Source organism: Bos indicus, chromosome 9 (genome assembly GCF_029378745.1).
Source record: "Bos indicus isolate NIAB-ARS_2022 breed Sahiwal x Tharparkar chromosome 9, NIAB-ARS_B.indTharparkar_mat_pri_1.0, whole genome shotgun sequence".
NCBI classification, from domain to species: Eukaryota; Metazoa; Chordata; class Mammalia; order Artiodactyla; family Bovidae; genus Bos; species Bos indicus.
Genome location: NC_091768.1, coordinates 95,038,528 through 95,057,573, shown reverse-complemented (window position 1 = coordinate 95,057,573; position 19,046 = coordinate 95,038,528). Strand labels below are relative to the sequence as shown.

The window sequence follows — 19,046 nt, the reverse complement described above, 5'->3', positions numbered from 1 at the left end:
CCATACTCTGCAACAGAAGAAGCCACCGCAGTGAAAGCCTGTGCTGCAGCTAGAGGGTAGGCCCCACATGCCGCAACTAGAAAAAGCCGGCGCTCACCCTGTGTTGCTCAGTCACTCAGCCATGTTTGACTCTTTGCAACCCCGTGGACTGCAGCATGCCAGGCTTCCCTGACCTTCACTATCTCCCAGAGTTTGCTCAAACTCATGCCCATTGAATTGGTGATGCCACCTAACCATCTCATCCTCAACTGCCCCCTTCTCCTGCCCTCAATCTTTCCCAGTATCAGGGTCTTTTCCAGTGAGTCGGCTCTTTGTATCAAGAGGCCAGAGTGTTGGAGCTTCAACTTCAGCATCAGTCTTTCCAGTGAATATTCAAGGTTGATTTCCTTTAGGATTGACTAGTTTGATCCCCTTGCTGTCACAAGGGACTCTCCAGAGTCTTCTCCAACACCACAATTTGAAAGCATCAGTTTTTCGGTGCTTAGCCTTCTTTAGGCTCCAACTCCCACATCTGTACATGACTATGGGAAAAACCACAGCTTTGACTATACAGACCTTTGTCAGCAAAGTGATGTCTCTGCTTTATAATATGCTGTCTAGGTTTGTCATAGTTTTTCTTCCAAGGAGCAAGTGTCTTGGAATTTCATGGCTACACTCACTGTCCACAGTGATTCTGGAGCCTAAGAAAATAAAGTCTGCCACTGTTTCCATTTTTTTTCCTGTCTATTTACCGTGAAGTGATTGGTTCAGATGCCATGACCTAGTTTTTCGCATGTTGAGTTTTAAGGCAGTTTTTTTCACTCTCCTCTTTCTTCTTCATCAAGAGGCTCTTTCGTTCCTCTTTGCTTTCTGTCATTAGGGTGGTATCATCTGCATATCTGAGGTTATTGATATTTCTCCTGGCAATCTTTATTATGGCTTGTGCTTCAGCCAGCTCAACATTTCACATGATGTGCTATGCGTAGAAGTTAAATAAGCAGGGTGACAATATACAGCCGTGACGTACTCCTTTCCCAATTTTGAACCAGTCCATTGTTCCATGTCCAGTTCCAACTGTTGCTTCTTGACCTGCATACAGTTTTCTCAGGAGGCAGGTGAGGTGGTCTGGTATTCCCATCTCTTCTAAGAACTTTCCACAGTTTGTTGTGATCCACAGAGTCAAAAGCTTTAGTGTAATCAATGAAGCAGAAGTAGATGTTTTTCTGGAATTCCCTTGATTTTTGTATGACCCAGCAGATGTTAGCAATTTGATCTCTGGTTCCTCTGCCTTTTCTAAATCTAGCTTTAACATCTGGAAGTTCTCGGTTCACCGTACTGTTGAAGCCTAGCCTGAAGGATTTTGAGCATTACCTTACTAGCATGTGAAATGAGCTTAATTGTGCAGTAGTTTGAACATTCTTTTGCATTGCCTTTCTATGAGATAGGAATGAAAACTGACCTTTTCCAGTTCTGTGGCCACTGCTAAGTTTTCCAAATTTGCTGACATATTGAGTGCAGCACTTTTAACAGCATCATCTTTTATTATTTTAAATAACTCAGCTGGAATTCCATCCCCTCCACTAGCTTTGTTTGTAGTGATGCTTTCTAAGATCTTTTTTGTATAGTTCTATGTATTTATTCTTGCCACTTCTTCTTAATATCTTCTGCTTCTGTTAGGTCCGTACCGTTTCTGTCCTTTATTGTGCCCATCTTTGCATGAAATGTTCCCTTGGTATCTCCAATTTTCTTGAAGAGATTTCTAGTCTTTCCCATTCTATTGTTTTCCTCATTTCTTTGCATTGTTCAGTTAAGAAGGTCTTCTTATCTCTCCTTGCTGTTCTCTGGAACTCTACATTCAATTGGATATGTCTTTCCCTTTCTCCCATGCTTTTTGCTTCTCTTCTTTCCTCAGCTATTTGTAAGGCCTCCTCAGATAACCACTTTATCTTCTTGCATTTCTTTTTTGGGGGATGGTTTTGGTCACTGCCTCCTATACAATGTTATGAACCTCTGTCCATAGTTTTTCAGGCACTCTACCAGATCTAATCCCTTAAATCTATTTGTCACTTCCACTGTATAATCATAAGGATTCGATTTAGGTCATACCTGAATAGTCTAGTAGTTTTCCCTATTTTCTTCAATTTAAGCCTGAATTTTGCAATAAGGAGTCCATGATCTGAGCCACAGGCAGCTCCATGTCTTTGCTGACTGTATTAAGGTTTTCCATCTTTGGCTGCAAAGAATATAATCAATCTGATTTCAGTATTGACCATCTGGTGATGTCTGTGGGTGGAGTTGTCTCTTGTGTTCTTGGAAGAGGATGTTTGCTATGACCAGTGTGTTCTCTTGGCAAAACTCTGTCAGCCTTTGCCCTGATTCATTTTGTACTCCAAGGCCAAACTTGCCTGTTACTCCAGGTATCTCTTGACTTCCTACTTTTACATTCCAGTCCCCTATGATGAAAAGGACATCTTTTTTTGGTGTTAGTTCTAGAAGAAGTTGTAGGTCTTCATAGAATTGTACAGCTTCAGCTTCTTCAGCATTAGTGGTTGGGGCATAGACTTGGATTAGTGTGATGTTGAATGGTTTGCCTTGGAAACAAACTGAGATCATTTTGGCATTTTTTAGATTGCTCCCAAGTACTGCATTTTGGACTCTTGTTGACCATGAGGGCTAGTCCATTTCTTCTAAGGGATTCTTGCCCACAGTAATAGATATAATGGTCATCTGAATTACATTCGCCTATTCCCATCCATTTTAGTTCACTGATTCCTAAAATGTTGATGTTCACTCTTGCTATCTCCTGCTTGAACACATCCAATTTACCTTGATTCATGGACCTAACATTCCAGCTGGATCATGGAAAAAGCAAGAGACTTCCAGAAAAACATCTATTTCTGCTTTATTGACTATGCCAAAGCCTTTGACTGTGTGGATCACAATAAACTGTGGAAAATTCTTCAAGAGATGGGAATACCAGACCACCTGACCTGCCTCTTGAGAAATCTGTATGCAGGTCAGGAAGCAACAGTTAGAACTGGACATGGAACAACAGACTGGTTCCAAATAGGAAAAGGAGTTCGTCAAGGCTGTATATTGTCACCCTGCTTATTTAACTTATATGCAGAGTACATCATGAGAAACGCTGGGCTGGAAGAAGCACAAGCTGGAATCAAGATTGCTGGGATAAATATCAACAACCTCAGATATGCAGATGACACCACCCTTATGGCAGAAAGTGAAGAGGAACTAAAAAGCCTCTTGATGAAAGTGAAAGTGGAGTGTGAAAAAGTTGGCTTAAAGCTCAACATTCAGAAAACAAAGATCATGGCATCCAGTCCCATCACTTCATGGGAAATAGATAGGGAAACAGTGTCAGACTTTATTTTTCTGGGCTCCAAAATTACTGCAGATGGTGACTGCAGCCATGAAATTAAAAGACACTTACTCCTTGGAAGGAAAGTTATGACCAACCTAGACAGCATATTCAAAAGCAGAGACATTACTTTGTCAACAAAGGTCCGTCTAGTCAAGGCTATGGTTTTTCCTGTGGTCATGTATAGATGTGAGAGTTGGACTGTGAAGAAGGCTGAGCACCGAAGAATTGATGCTTTTGAACTGTGGTGTTGGAGAAGACTCTTGAGAGTCCCTTGGACTGCAAGGAGATCCAACCAGTCCATTCTGAAGGAGATCAGCCCTGGGATTTCTTTGGCAGGAATGATGCTAAAGCTGAAACTCCAGTACTTTGGCCACCTCATGCAAAGAGTTGACTCATTAGAAAAGACTCGGATGCTGGGAGGGATTGGGAGCAAGAGGAGAAGGGGACAACAGAGGATGAGATGGCTGGATGGCATCACTGACTCGATGGACGTGAGTCTGAGTGAACTCCGGGAGTTGGTGATGGACAGGGAGGCCTGGCGTGCTTCGATTCATGGGGTCGCAAAGAGTCGGACACGACTGAGCAACTGAACTGAACTGAACTGAACATTCCAGGTTCCTATGCGGTACTGTTTTTTACAGCATCGGGCTTTACTTTCACTACCTGATACACCTACAGCTGAGCATCGTTTCTGCTCTGGCCCAGCCTCTCCACTCTTTCTCTGCTCTTCCCCAGTAGCATATTGGACACCTACTGACCTGGGGGGCTCATTTTCCGGGGTCATATCTTTTTGCCTTTTCGTATTGTTCATGGGGTTCTCGAGGCAAGAATACTGGAGTGGTTTGCTATTTCTTTCACCCAGTGTAGCCAAAAATAAACAAAATTTTTAAAATTTTTAAAATAAAATATGACACAAATGAAGTAATCTACAAAACAGACTTCAGACACAGAGAACAGACTTACGGTTGCCAAGAGGGAGACAGGATGGGAGAGGGGTGGATTCAGGATTCACAGATGCAAACTATTATACAGAGAATCAACAACAAGTTTCTACTATATATCACAGAGGGAGCTATATTTGATATCCTATGATAAACTATAATGGAAAAAATATATATATGTGAAAAAAAATTTTTAAAGGGGTGGCAGGTTCATGGGATCACAGTCTCACTGGGGTCAAAGTGGGTGAAATTGGAGAACTGAGGGATGAGCTGGAAAGACGAAGGTGGCAGATGAAAAGGGCAACATCTGACATAGATGGAGCGCCTGGGCTGACAGAAAAGAAGGTAAAACCAGCAAGGAAACAGGCAATCTCAAGGGGGGACAGAGGGCAACATGGTTCTGTGGTGCATGTGGATAAAGGGTCAACAGAGCCTGCAAGAGAATCTGACCCCAGGTTAGCCTCCCAGTCCCGTAAACTGATAAACACCGTCCATGTTACCAGACTACAGTAAGGCAAAAACAGACCATCTGGCAGCAAACCTCGGACTAGCAGGAATCACAGCTGACAGGAACAGTGATGGGGGCCCAGGAAGACTCCGTGAACGGGGCAAGGAGCCTGGAAGCTGAGCCACCAACAGTGCATTCTGGGGTGACTGGGAGCAGGGGTGAGGCTTCTCAGCAAGACGCCCTGTCGTCCACGCCCTTCCCGCACCTCCCCGCCCCCCACCCAGCATCCATGCCGTTGACAGGGCTGCTGTGACAATGACTCCACAGAGGAACACTCCATGTGGCCCCGCCAGGAGCCCTGGTTCCTGTCCTGGGTACAGAGCAGGGTGTTGACAGTTTGGATGCTTAGATGAACCTAGAAAGACCTCCTGGTGAGCGCTGGACATGAGATTCCTAGCTGACTGCTTTTACAGTGGAGGGAAGAAGTACAGCCTGGGTGTGGCAAGGAGGAGCCTGGGGGACCACCATCCCACCCCTGGGTCCAGGGGGCCAAGGGCAGTGGAAGGGCAAGGGCTCCCGTGCAGGGGACGGCGCTTGCCCCAGCAGAGCGAAGCCGGTCCAAGATGCTGGTTCCCAGGACAGGGCTCTGTCGTCAGACGTTCCAGGGCCGGGGCAGGGCTCCTGGGAGCCACAGAGCTCAGCAATGCGGCCAGAATCTGCTCTGCTCCTTAAAACCCAGGCCAAGCAGGCTGTGCTCCTGGTCAGCAGGCGAGCTGTCTGGACCAGTCATCAACCCAAGCACACGTGCTTCTTTCTTTCACAATATTTTCCACAATCACACGCCTTAAGGAAATTCCAGCAAGGTCCAGCCCACGGGTCAGAAAAATAAGTAGGTCAATTTAACCATGCAGACGGCCCAAGACTGAGGCACCCCTTGTGGCTGTGTCCCTGGGCCAGATATTATATCAGCTTCTTCTATTTCATGGTCTCCAGAGGACAGAATCACTCAGATTCAGGTCACTGTCTTCTTCATGTGCTAATTCTGAGCTCAGCTCAGACTGGCTTGTGGCTGTTCCTTCCAGAGTTATCAGTTGGGAGCTGAAGCAGTGCTCCAGAAAGACAATGGCCTTCCTCGGGCCGGCCGGGCGGTGGGGGGGGCGGGTGGAGGCTGCTGGGGGGGTGGGGGCGGTTGCTAAGCAAAGTGGAAATCAAAACATCAGTCTGAAACAGAAGCTTGAGAACCAAGACAAACCCAACCAGGCAGACACGTCAGCCCGGCTAGGACACTTTCCTGTGCTATCCCCAACCTTTCTCTCCAAAAAGTCCAAGCCACACGAAAAGGTCAGCGGAGAGTGGTTTGGCAGGGGACACTAAAAAAGAAAAAAAACGCTACCTAAGCAGATGCACTGCCTCCCTGCAAGAATGTGTTCGCGTGTACCACCAGCCAGAGGGAAAAAGAGGACAACGGGTCGTCTCCTGCAGCCACAGCTGGACAAACTCCCCTCCTTGCAGCAGAGTCAGCAGAGGCTGGCGTGACCAGACGGGGGAAGGGAGGCTTGTCCTCCTTGGACAAGAGGGCTTGAGCGCTGGGCTGGACACTGGGCCTTGAGAGTCTTCTTTTTGCCCCTGAAAAGAAGGAATCTGGGCCTTTTACAAAAGTACTGACAGAAGGCTGACTATGCTTCTGACGGAGCCAGGCGATAGGGCTGAAGTCCTGCTCAGCAGTCCTTACACCTCCAGGAGAGGGCACCAAGGGCTGGGCCAGGCTGACTGCAGGACCATCCCACCCCACAGAGCACAAGAAGGAGTGTAAATCACCCCCTTTTCCACAGAGGTGTGCATGCTTCTCTTTGGACACAGGAGAGAGGTAGACCCTTCAGGCCAAGTTCACGGCCTGCCCACAGATGTCCACCCCCTCCCCCAGGGATTCCGCCCAGAGCAAGTCCTGATGCGTCACTTCTGCCTACAACAAACCCTTCCGTTTGCTTCCCGTAACTAACATGTCAGCTCCACCCCCCGGCTCTGGCGCTGGAGGCTCCACTCCCAGCTACTTTTCCAGTTTCTTCTCTAACTGACCAGCCAGGCCAGTTCCGGAGTATTTCCCCCTCTCAACATCACCGTCATCGTTACTCAGAAAGAAGTACTGCCTTACTCCACCTGAATGCCTCTCCCAGCCCTGCCAAACCCTGCCTGCGGGTCTCCTCCCGCACAGAGAAGCCCTGTTCCCATGCATGCATACACACCTACCTTTAGAAGCCATATTGTTGTTTAGTGGCTAAGTAGAATCCACAGACTGGAGCCCGCCAGGCTCCTCTGTCCATGGGATTCTCCAGGCAAGAATACTGGAGTGGGTTGCCATTTCCTCCTCCAGGGGCTCTTCCCAACCCAGGGGATCGAACCCAAGTCTCCTGCACTGGAGATCCATATATATTGTCTAACACAACATGGGGCTTCCCAAGTGGCACTAGCGATAAAGAACCCACCTGCCAATGCAGGAGATGCGGGTTTGATCCCTGGGTCAGGAAGATGCCCTGGAAGAGGAAATGGCACCTCACTGCAGTATTCTTGCCTGGAAAATGCCATGGACAGAGAGGCCTGGTGGGCTACAGTCCATGGGGCCACAAAGAATTGGACACAACTGAGCGACTGAGCACAATACAACATGAGGTGCAGGAAGGGAGTCAGAGAGAAGGGGAAAGAAAACACCTTTTTGCATGTTGACCCCATCACTCAACAAGGATGCTAGATGTCTGCTGTGCAAAGGCTGGCCCAGGCACTGGGGGAGCAGCGGTGAGGCAGGAACAGAACCAGGAGGAGAAGCATCTTTCAGGAAGGAGGTGTGATCCCTGGGTGGAGCTACTGGACGGAGGACAGACCTGCAGGGGATCCAGCCGGCAAGCTGGCAATCTCCGGGGACTCCGAGGAAAGGCTTCAGAGGAGTGGCACGCCCCTAAGCCTGACTAGGAGAACAGGAGGAGAGAGCAGAGACGGCACACGAGGACAGACCCTTCACAGGAGGATGGGGTGGAGCAAGGAGGTGGGGGTGCTGTGGAGACAGAGTGTTTCTAAACATGAGGTTGCTGGGGAAATATCAACAACCTCGGGTATGCAGATGATACCACTCGAATCACAGAAAGCGAAGAGGGACTAAAGAGCCTCAAGATGAAGGTGAAAGAGCAGAGTGAAAAAGCTGGCTTAAAACTCCACATTCAAAAAACTAAGATCATGGCATGCAGTCCCACCACTTCATGGCAAATAGATGGGGAAACAATGGAAATAGTGACAGATTTTATTTACTTGGGCTCCAAAATCACTGCAGATGGTGACTGCAGCCATGAAATTAAAAGACACTTGCTCCTTGGAAGAAAAGCTATGACCAACCTAGACAGCGTATTAAAAAGCAGAAACCTCACTTTGCCAACAAAGGTCTGGATAGTCGAAGCTATGGTTTTTCCCATAGTCATGTATGGATGTGAGAGGTGGACCATAAAGAAGGCCAAGCATCGAAGAATTGATGCTTTGGAACTGTGGTGTTGGAGAAGACTCTTGAGAGTCCCTTGGACTGCAAGGAGATCAAACCAGTCAATCCTAAAGGAAATCAGTCCTAAATGTTCATTGGAAGGACCGATGCTGAAGCTGAAGCTCCAATGTTTTGGCCACCTGATGCGAAGAGCCGACTCATTGGAAAAGACCCAGATGCTGGAAAGATTGAAGGCAGGAGGAGAAGAGGCAGACAGAGGATGAGATGGTTGGATGGCATCACCGACTCAATGGACATGAGTTTGAGCAAACTCTGGGAGATGGTGAAGGACAGGGAAGCCTGGCGTGCTACCATGGGGTCCCAAAGAGTTGGACAAGACTTGGCAACTGAACAAAACATGAGATACATCACCTGTTGGTGTAACAGTGGAAATCACCCAGCTAGGAAGGAAGGGGAAACTGGGGATGGAGTCTTCACAGGTGAGAGGCGACAGGACCGGTGAGAAGAAAGGGGTGCAGGAGCTGGGAGGGCAACGCACCCATACAGGGGGAGGCGGTGCCAGCTGCACGGGGCAGGCAGAGGACACGCCAGAGCTTGTCAAAGTTCTCTTTTTAACGATTTTATTCTCTCGGTGACACAGGGAGTGAAATCATGAGCTGAGAGGGCCAAGGTGTTGAAGGCTTGAGAAGATGAGAAATGGTCACCTGGGGGAGCGGGAGGGAAATCTGAGCAGGCAAATCCACCAGACTACCAAACAGCACCAGAAACAGTTAGGAAGTTGTAACAGACCAATCACGCACTCAGGGTTTTCTCCAGAAGTGTCCGGCAACATGAGAACGTGTGTGGAGTCAGGGGAGAGGACTCGCTCGGGGCTGGGGACTTTGCCTGGCAAGAATGAGGAGACAGAACAGTTAGAAGAGTAGAGAGTGTGTTCAAGACGGGGACGATCGCCACGGTTGGATAAGGAGGGAAGACAGGATGGGAGGGCAGGGAAGGTGGGGGGAAGGCTCAGGGACCACAGACTCAAGGTCTGAGCAGAGGTCCTGAGAGGGCAGGAGGGCAGGAGGCAGCAGAGTGCGCGCCTGGTGCCAGACTCCCAGGGCGGTGTGGTGACCGGTGATGAGCAGGTCTGGGGTGTGAAGGCGATGGGAGCAAAGACTTGGCAGTGACGAAGGGCGGCAGACCGCATGGGCACGACCCCGCCTAGGATGGGGGCAGGAGAGGCGGCAGAATCCCAGCCTGCCGTGAATGCGAGTGTGGCCGGGAGGCAGGCAGTCTTCTTGGGAGGGTGAGGGACCCCGGGGGGAGCAGCAATGAGAAACACAGTGCCCATCCCACCCGCAGCAAGGCTGCCAGGTTTGGGGGCGGGGTACGAACAGATGAGGACGGGGCACAGTTCCAGGAGGCTGGTGTGTGAGTGGATCAAGCTCCCCGAGGTCGATTCCTCCTCTGTATTTTAATCCAGAATCCAGACAACAGCCCCACTGTTCATTTCCTAGGCTTCTTTGATTTTTACAATTTTTTGTTTGATCAGATTCATTAGGGATCTGACCACAGCAGTTTGTTCACCTGTGTTTGATGCTCACAGATTGTCACAGCTTTGCATCCACACTCTTTGGGGACCTCTGTGACAAACTTGGGAGCACACAGGTCCAGGGGAGATGATGGAAGTGCAGCTCGGAGCAGACACGTTAATATCACTTCTCTACTTAAATCCCACACACAGGTACTGTCTGGGGGCGTGGCTTGTGACAGGTTTGGCATCTTTCTCCATTTAAGTCTATTAGCATTGGAAGGCAAAGTCTTAACCACTGGACCACCAGGGAAGTCCCCTAAGTCTATTAGCTAAACACACCTGCCTAGTCACAGAGGCCCCACCCAAAATCGGGGGTGGGGTGGGGGGAAACAGTCACACATTTTTTGTTACAAAAGGGCAGAAGAAACCTCAAATGAACCTAGATAACACTGTTTCATTGACTGGAAATTGTCTCCTCCAGCCAAAGGCTTTCCTTACCTGGAATCAGCTCTAGTCTGGAAAAGAGAAGCCTGTGGCTGGCTCAGACCCTAACTTTAGAATCTGCACGTCTTCGCAGTAGGAATCACCCAAGGACACACCAAGGATGCTGGTCACCGTCAGGTGTCGGTGTGTGTTCTGAGAACTAAAGGTCAAAGGTGTCTGGGGCAGGCCGGGCTGGCTGGGCAGGAGGTTTTACTGCGGGGCCTGGACACCTTTCCAGCACTACCTCGTGCTGGGCGTCTCCCAGGCTGGGAGCACCCTGTCCAGAGGTCCCACCCCGGCCATCTGCCCAGGAAATCCTTTCCTGAGTGTTTCCCCTCTGGGGAAGCCTGACTTTACGGAATGCCTCTAAAGCCTGCCACCCAACCCCGCCTTCCAGGGGGGTCTGTTTTGCCCTCCCCAACTCTGGATTTTTCCGACGGTTGCCACGCCTTCCACCAGCCCCAACCTCTGGCCATGGCGGCCCCCTCCTACTTCCTGCCATTCCTGACCTGGCCACAGCACCTGAGCCCTGCCCTGATGGGCGGGAGCTCAGCTGAGCAGGCGTGTCCCTCGGAGACAAGTCGGATCTGGGCTTGTCTGGGAGCCCACAGGGCTGACCTGGAGAGCCGCTCATGAGACATGACAAGAATGACAATGTGGCTCCACTGCTCAGGCCATTTGGACTTTTTCTCAAGAAGTATGGCTGCAGCCACTATTTCTGTTGGATGACTGATCCTTCTTTGTGATCTACAGGCGGCTTTTACAGTGTACAAAGGCCATCAATCTCTCGTCCCTGCATATGTGGCAAAAGGCTGTACAGAGTTTATTCCAATTTCCCGCTTGTCTTTTAACTATATTTATGGTATCTTTTGATATCCCAGAGCTTTAAATTTTTATGTAATCAAATCTCTCAGTCTGACACAGGAGGAGCCGGGGGTGCTAAAGTGAAAGTCGCTCAGTCGTGTCTGACTCTTTGTCACCCGGATTCTCCAGGCTAGAATACTGGAGTGGGGAGCCTTTCCCTTCTCCAGGGGATCTCCCAATCCAGGGATCGAACCCAGGTCTCCCGCACTGCAGGCGGATGCTTTACCAGCTGAGCTAGGTGCCTCCAATCCTGTTTCCAGACCTGCATGCTGGTTATATGGCAAGTTCATTTCATGAAAATTCATGAAGCTGTCCACTCAGAATTTGTTCATTTTTCTCTATATGTTATATGTCAATAAAAAACTTCTTAGGTTACTTTTCCTTTATGACTTTTGAGTCTTATGCTTTGCTTAGAAAGGCTTTTCGTACCATCACACTGTGAAAGTTTCTCCTATATTTTCTTCTAATGCTTTAAAAGTGAGATTTCTTTACAGTTAACACTTATGTACCTCTGGAATTTATATATGATTTAATGTAGGGCTCTAACTTAATTCATGTCCACATGGGCTTAACAAAACCTTTTTCAAACTCTCTAGCTCTGGTTCCCTGAAAGTCCTTAAAGGTAAAACATCCCCCATGTCACTAGATAACACAGCTTATGGCCAAAGTGAACTTCATGAATGACGAAGCCCTGATGGGGACACCAGGCTTGGGGCTTCCTTAAGTGTGACAACCCTTGTAACTAGGCATGCCCCTTTGTGAACCCAGGAACCCGTAACTATGGGGGTTTTATAAAGGATCCTAGCCTTTTTATAAAGAATCTGCCTGCAATGCAGGCAATGTGGGTTCAATCCCTGAGTGGGGAAGATTCCCTGGAGAAGGGGATGGCTACCCACTCCAGTATTCTTGCCTGGAGAATCCAATGGAAAGAGGAGCCTGGTGGGCTACAGTCCACAGGGTTGCAAAGAGTTGGGCACAACTGAGCAACTAACACTTTAACTACCTCCTACGGGCACAAGGCTTTAAGCTGGGGAGAAGCTAGTAAGCAGTGGACATCCGTGTGAACAGTCAACTGCAATGAATGGCTGCAAAGACCACTCACTCCCCGGAGGAGAGCCAGGCCTTCTCCTCTCAGACCAGAGGGCCAAGGAGGATCCGCTCTTAAATATTCGCTAACGGAGGAAGTGCCAAGTTGCACAAACACCATTTACTGAGTAGCCACCTTTCCCCAGCTGATTTAAACTGTCCTTAATAAGAAACTAAATTACTCTATTTATACGAGTCTGTTCCGAGCCCTCTCCTCTAGCCTATTGACTTGTGCCGTATCAGTGTTATGACTTTACAGTATCATTTACTATCTGGTAGATCAAGTCTATCCTGATTTTTTTCAAAATCTCCTTGACTATTTTGGCCATTTCTTCATCATTCAGCAGTGCTTCTGAGTCTCTCCACACATCAGTGTTGAGAAGACAAGGCCCCTCTTATTAGTTTCCTGGGATTGCCAAACAAAGCACTGCAAGCTGGGGGATTGAAACAACCACAGGTGATTAAACAGCAAAATCCAGGAGCTGGCAGGGCCAGGCCCCCTCCGGAGGCTCTAGGGAAGGTCCTTCCTGCCTCTCCCTGCTTCTGGGAGCCCAGGGTGTCCCATGGCTGCTGGCAGCATCACTCTCGCCTCTGCCTCTGTCTTCGCCTGGCCAACTCCCCTCTGTGTGTCTGTGTCTCCACATGACATCCTCCCCTCGGTGTGCATCTGTCTATAAATCTCCTCTTCTTACAAGGACACCCGGTCCCACCGGATTAAGGGCCCGCCTACTCCAGGAAGACCTCATCTCAATCTGCACCTTAATTCTGGCGACAAGGACTTGACTCCCAAGTAAGGTGACATTCAATTGAACAATCTTTTTGGGGGGACACACAACGCAACCTCCAACATCCTGCTCCCAAGGAGCTGGCATTCTCAAGACCCAACGGACGGCACAAGCAAACACATAAGGTGATTTCGGCGACATGTGCTACAGGGACAAGAAAACAGGTGTTGGAATGGAGACAGCTGGGGCGTAGGGGCCGCGGGCTGGTCAGGCTGGGGTGGTCGGGGACGTCTCACTGAAGTCACTGAGTTGGGCTTGGATGAGGACAAGGCGGCCAGGCAGATGGCATGGTGTGAGCAGGCATAATGAGGAGGAACCACTCAGGGTCCCTCGAGAGGACTGAGCCCAGGATGTGGTGGGGGATGAGGCTGGAAAAAGAGCTGGGACACAGGACACAGGCTGTGCAGGCTCGGCCAGGGTCGGTGTGGGGTGATGGGATGGCCGGGAGTGGCAGCCAGGAGGCCAGTTAGGAGGTGGCGTGTGGGCCAAGCGAGGGGAGGCAGTGGCTGGACCAGTACAGCTGCGGCTGAAACGGGGGACCGGGTGGATTCAGATCTCTTTTGGAGGGAAAGTGGGTCTCGATGCCCCGGCGGACTGGATGGAATTGAAGGAGAGAGCAGGATCTGGAGGACTCACAGGTTCTGTCTGGAGTTATTATGCCCACACATGCGGGGTGGGTGCTGTGTATGTGCTCAGTCATGCCCAACTCTTCGCAACCCCGAGGACCATAGCCCGCCAGGCTCCTCTGTTCATGGGTTTTCCCAGGCAAGAATACTGGAGCGGTTGCCATTTCCTCTTCAGGATATCTTCCCGACCCAGGGATCAAACCTGTGTCTCTTGCATCTCTGCCACTGGCAGGACTCTTTACCACTGGGAAGCCCAAGGTCGGGGTGGGGGGGCTGCCATTACTCAGAATGGGAAGATTAAGGTAAGCACAAGATTAAGTGGGGAGAGGGGGAGAGTCCCAGATATTTTAAAATCAGCCTGTAAGCTTTACATCAAACTCCTGTTGACTGGATTTTACTCATAGATACTTGCATTTACAGATTTATTGAGAACAAAGTTTTTACAATGTTGATGTCCCTTTCCCAAGAATATGCTGTACTTTTTCACTTACTCAGTGAGTCCATAAAGTTTTATAGCTTTACATTTATGTTTATTCCCGAAACTGTTGTTACTGGGCATGGAACCTGTTTTTCCTATTGCACACTCTAACTGACTAATGATGGTATATGGGAAAACTTTAGGTTTTCATCTTGAGCTTGAAAAGCAGCCACTTTATTAATTCACTAAGTCTAAAGAACTATCACATACCTATCACCTAGCTCGAACAGGCATCCACATTTTCCCAATCTTATTTCACCTGTTCTCCCATCCCCACCGTGCATGTACACACAAGTCCGTCTGGCCGTCCTCCCAGAGTGTTGGCAAGCAAGTGCCAGATATCATGTCAATGCACTCAGAGACATCGGGGTCTGGCTCCTGGATTTCATAAGTGGACAGTCTTAGCATCTGCACCCAAAGACCCTGAGAGCATTCAGGAGGGGAGAAGACAGAACCACAGATATCATGGCTCTCCTGCAAGACCCAGGAGAAAGGCAGGAACCAAACTGAAGTCACAGGCCCACCCTCTAAAGCTCATGAACTTTCTTTACAGGATCATTCCTCCAGTCTTCATTCTCGGTCTGTTTTCTCTTTTAAGACAAAATTCTAATAAGCTCTCAGTAGCCTAATTTTTCTAACAGCCAGTTGATCCAGAAACCAAAAGGGGGAGGGGGCTACTGAAGTCAGACACACACCCGGAAACCCCCAAAGTGTGGTGCCATCCGTGTGCAATGGTACGTCATTATCATCTCTCACTTCATAGATAGGTCTGGTCCTTGTGTTGTAAAGGCAGGCTACAATGACCAGTTCTGTGGTTGGATTAAAATTTTATCACAACCACACAAGCTAAAAAGAGCCATGAGCTGTCCACATTCTCCAGGGTGGTCTCCAGGCCATACAGTGCCTTTTTGTGAATTAGAAAAAAAGCACCCATTACGGACAGATTCACACCCACACTCACAGCTTGGAAAGCAGGGAGGCTTTGGAGAAAACAGGAGTTCAGCCCTCCTCACCCACTCTTCCCACCCCCTCCTCTCACCCCAGAACCTGGCACAGAGTCCTGGACCTCGCCCTGTGGTTCCATCCCAGACTCCTGAGGTCTTTGCAGATGTCGATATTTTTAACACCCTAATGGAATCATACCCCTTCCCCTGTCAACAAACAAATAAAACTTAGAGAAATAACTGCAATAGTTTTGTTACTCCTCATTAAAATCAATTTATACCAGATGAACTCTCTCAGTCTTTACCCCAAACACCTAGTGTCTGGAGAGAGAGGAAGTTCAGCTCAGTCACTCAGTCGTGTCCGACTCTTTGCAACTCCATGAATCGCAGCACGCCAGGCCTCCCTGTCCATCACAAACTCCCGGAGTTCACCCAGACTCACGTCCATCGAGTCAGTGATGCCATCCAGCCATCTCATCCTCTGGCGTCCCCTTCTCCTCCTGCCCCCAATCCCTCCCAGCATCAGAGTCTTTTCCAATGAGTGAGCGCTTCACATAAGGTGGCCAAAGTACTGGAGTTTCAGTTTCAGCATCATTCCCTCCAAAGAAATCCCAGGGCTGATCTCCTTCAGAATGGACTGGTTGGATCTCCTTGCAGTCTAAGGGACTCTCAAGAGTCTTCTCCAACACCACAGTTCAAAAGCATCAATTCTTCGGCGCTCAGCCTTCTTCACAGTCCAACTCTCACATCCATACATGACCACAGGAAAAACCATAGCCTTGACGAGACGGACCTTTGTTGGCAAAGTAATGTCTCTGCTTTTGAATATGCTATCTAGGTTGGTCATAACTTTCCTTCCAAGGAGTAAGGGTCTTTTAATTTCATGGCTGCAGTCACTATCTGCAGTGATTTTGGAGCCCAAAAAAATAAAGTTTGACACTGTTTCCACTGTTTCCCCATCTATTTCCCATGAAGTGATGGGACTGGATGCCATGATCTTCGTTTTCTGAATGTTGAGCTTTAAGCCAACTTTTTCACTCTCCACTTTCACTTTCATCAAGAGGCTTTTTAGTTCCTCTTCACTTTCTGCCATAAGGGTAGTGTCATCTGCATATCTGAGGTGATTGATATTTCTCCCAGCAATCTTGATTCCAGCTTGTGCTTCATCCAGCCCAGCATTTCTCATGATGTACTCTGCATATAAGTTAAATAAGCACGGTGACAATATACAGCCTTGAGGTACTCCTTTTCCTATTTGGAACCAGTCTGTTGTTCTATGTCCAGTTCTAACTGTTGCTTCCTGACCTGCATATAGGTTTCTCAAGAGGCAGGTCAGGTGGTCTGGTATTCCCATCTCTTTCAGAATTTTCCACAGTTTATTGTGATCCACACAGTCAAAGGCTTTGGCATAGTCAATAAAGCAGAAATAGATGTTTTTCTGGAACTCTCTTGCTTTTTTCATGATCCAGCAGATGTTGGCAATTTGATCTCTGGTTCCTCTGCCTTTTCTAAAACCAGCTTGAACATCTGGAAGTTCATGGTTCATGTATTGCTGAAGCCTGGCTTGGAGAATTTTGAGCATTACTTTACTAGCGTGTGAGATGAGTGCAATTGTGTGGTAGTTTGAGCATTCTTTGGCATTGCCTTTCTTTGGGATTGGAATGAAAACTGACCTTTTCCAGTCCTGTGGCCACTGCTGAGTTTTCCCAATTTGCTGGCATATTGAGTGCAGCACTTTCACAGCATCATCTTTCAGGATTTGAAATAGCTCAACTGGAATTCCATCACTCCACTAGCTTTGTTCGTAGTGATGCTTTCTAAGGCCCACTGGACTTCACATTCCAGGATGTCTGGCTCTAGGTCAGTGATCACACCATCGTGATTATCTGGGTCGTGAAGATCTTTTTTGTACAGTTCTTCTGTGTATTCTTGCCACCTCTTTTTAATATCTTCTGCTTCTGTTAGGTCCATACCATTTCTGTCCTTTATCGAGCCCATCTTTGCATGAAATGTTCCCTTGGTATCTCTAATTTTCTTGAAGAGATCTCTAGTCTTTCCCATTCTGTTGTTTTCCTCTATTTCTTTGCATTGATCGCTGAAGAAGGCTTTCTTATCTCTTCTTGCTATTCTTTGGAACTCTGCATTCAGATGCTTATATTTTTCCTTTTCTCCTTTGCTTTTCGCTTCTCTTCTTTTCACAAATATTTGTAAGGCCTCCCCAGACAGCCATTTTGCTTTTTTGCATTTCTTTTCCATGGGGATGGTCTTGATCCCTGTCTCCTGTACAATGTCATGAACCTCATTCCATAGTTCATCAGGCACTCTATCTATCAGATCTAGGCCCTTAAATCTATTTCTCACTTCCACTATATAATTATAAGGGATTTGATTTAGGTCATACCTGGATGGTCTAGTGATTTTCCCTACTTTCTTCAATATAAGTCTGAATTTGTTAATAAGGAGTTCATGATCTAAGCCACAGTCAGCTCCTGGTCTTGTTTTTGTTGACTGTATAGGGCTTCTCCATCTTTGGCTGCAAAGAACATAATCAATCTGATTTCAGTGTTGACCATCTGGTGATGTCCATGTGTATAGTCTTGTCTTGTGTTGTTGAAAGAGGGTGTTTGCTATGACCAGTGCATTTTCTTGGCAAAACTCTATTAGTCTTTGCCCTGCTTCATTCCGTATTCCAAGGCCAAATTTGCCTGTTACTCCAGGTGTTTCTTAAGCCCTTAAAAATGGGAAGTATAAGATTCTGTTGGTCCACTCCACAGACATACGACTTCAACATGGAATTCTATTCTTGCAGCTCTACTGCTGGCCCTCTTATGTTACCCACACGGATGTGATCTGGCTGCAGCTCTTTCCCCTGGTCCACCAGCACATCCCCTCCGGGTCCACAGGCCTCTCCCCTCCCAGTCCACAGGCTGCTCCTCCCTGGCCCACAGGCTCCTCCCCTCCCGGTCCACAGGCTCCTCCTCCCTGGGCCACAGGCCCCTCCCCTCCCGGTCCACAGGCTCCTCCTCCCTGGCCCACAGGCTCCTCCCCTCCCAGTCCACAGGCTGCTCCTCCCTGGCCCACAGGCTCCTCCCCTCCCGGTCCACAGGCTCCTCCTCCCTGATCCACAGACTCCTCCCCTCCTGGTCCACAGGCTCCTCTTCCCTGGCCCAGAGGCTCCTTTCCTAGTGCTGCTGCTGCTGCTAAGTCAGTTTAGTCGTGTCTGACTCTGTGCGACCCCATAGACAGCAGCCCACCAGGCTCCTCTGTCCCTGGGATTCTCCAGGCAAGAACACTGGAGTGGGCTGCCATTTCCTTCTCCAATGCATGCATACATGCTAAGTCACTTCAGTCATGTCCGCCTCTGGGCGACCCTATGGACAGCAGCCCGCCAGGCTCCTCTGTCCCTGGGATTCTCCAGGCAAGAACACTGGAGTGGGTGCCGTCTCCTTCTCCACTTCTAGTGGTCCCAGTGAAAAGAGAAGCAGGTACCACTAGGCCTTTGGACACTGTTATAGGGCCTGGCTCCCTGGTGGCTCAAACAGTAAAGAATCCACCTGCAATGCAGGAGACCTGGGTTGGATCCCTGAGTTGGGACGATCCCCTGGAGGAGGGCATGGCAACCCACTCCAGTATTCTTTCCCAGAGAATCCCACGGGCAGAGGAGCCTGGCGGGCTACAGTCCATGGGGTGGCAAAGAGACACGACTGAGCAACTAAGCACAGGCCTGGGTGGGCAGCAAGTTATTTCCAGCCCTCATTTTTCAACATTCCTTTCTCTATTCACACTATGTAAATAGAAGCAAACAAGTCCTTGCTGGAACAGGCCACGAGGCGAGTGTCACTGTCCTGTCCACCGGGCCAGGGACAGCGCTGCTGCCCCCGGCGCTCTCCCCACCCCCACCCCTCTCCGCCAGCAGGGGCCAGCTGGCTCTGCCTGACCTCAGCTCTGCTTGGATGGGAGGCAGGAGCAGCAGAGGACTGTCTCTGCTTAAACAGTTTTTCTGACATATAATATTTATCAGCCACCGATAAGATTG

At 48.9% G+C, this 19,046-nt stretch overlaps 1 protein-coding gene and 1 long non-coding RNA gene across 6 annotated transcripts in view; one reads left to right on the top strand and one right to left on the bottom strand.

Annotated features, from left to right (window-relative positions):
- The window catches only part of SYNJ2 (synaptojanin 2), a 110,867-nt gene that overhangs the window by 78,523 nt on the left and 13,298 nt on the right, over positions 1-19,046 (bottom strand). The gene's annotated exons all lie outside the window — the stretch shown is intronic.
- On the top strand, positions 7,756-11,472 carry LOC139184979 (uncharacterized). The gene is made up of 2 exons (XR_011568555.1): positions 7,756-8,707; positions 10,226-11,472. It is a non-coding gene; the product is annotated as an uncharacterized lncRNA (long non-coding RNA).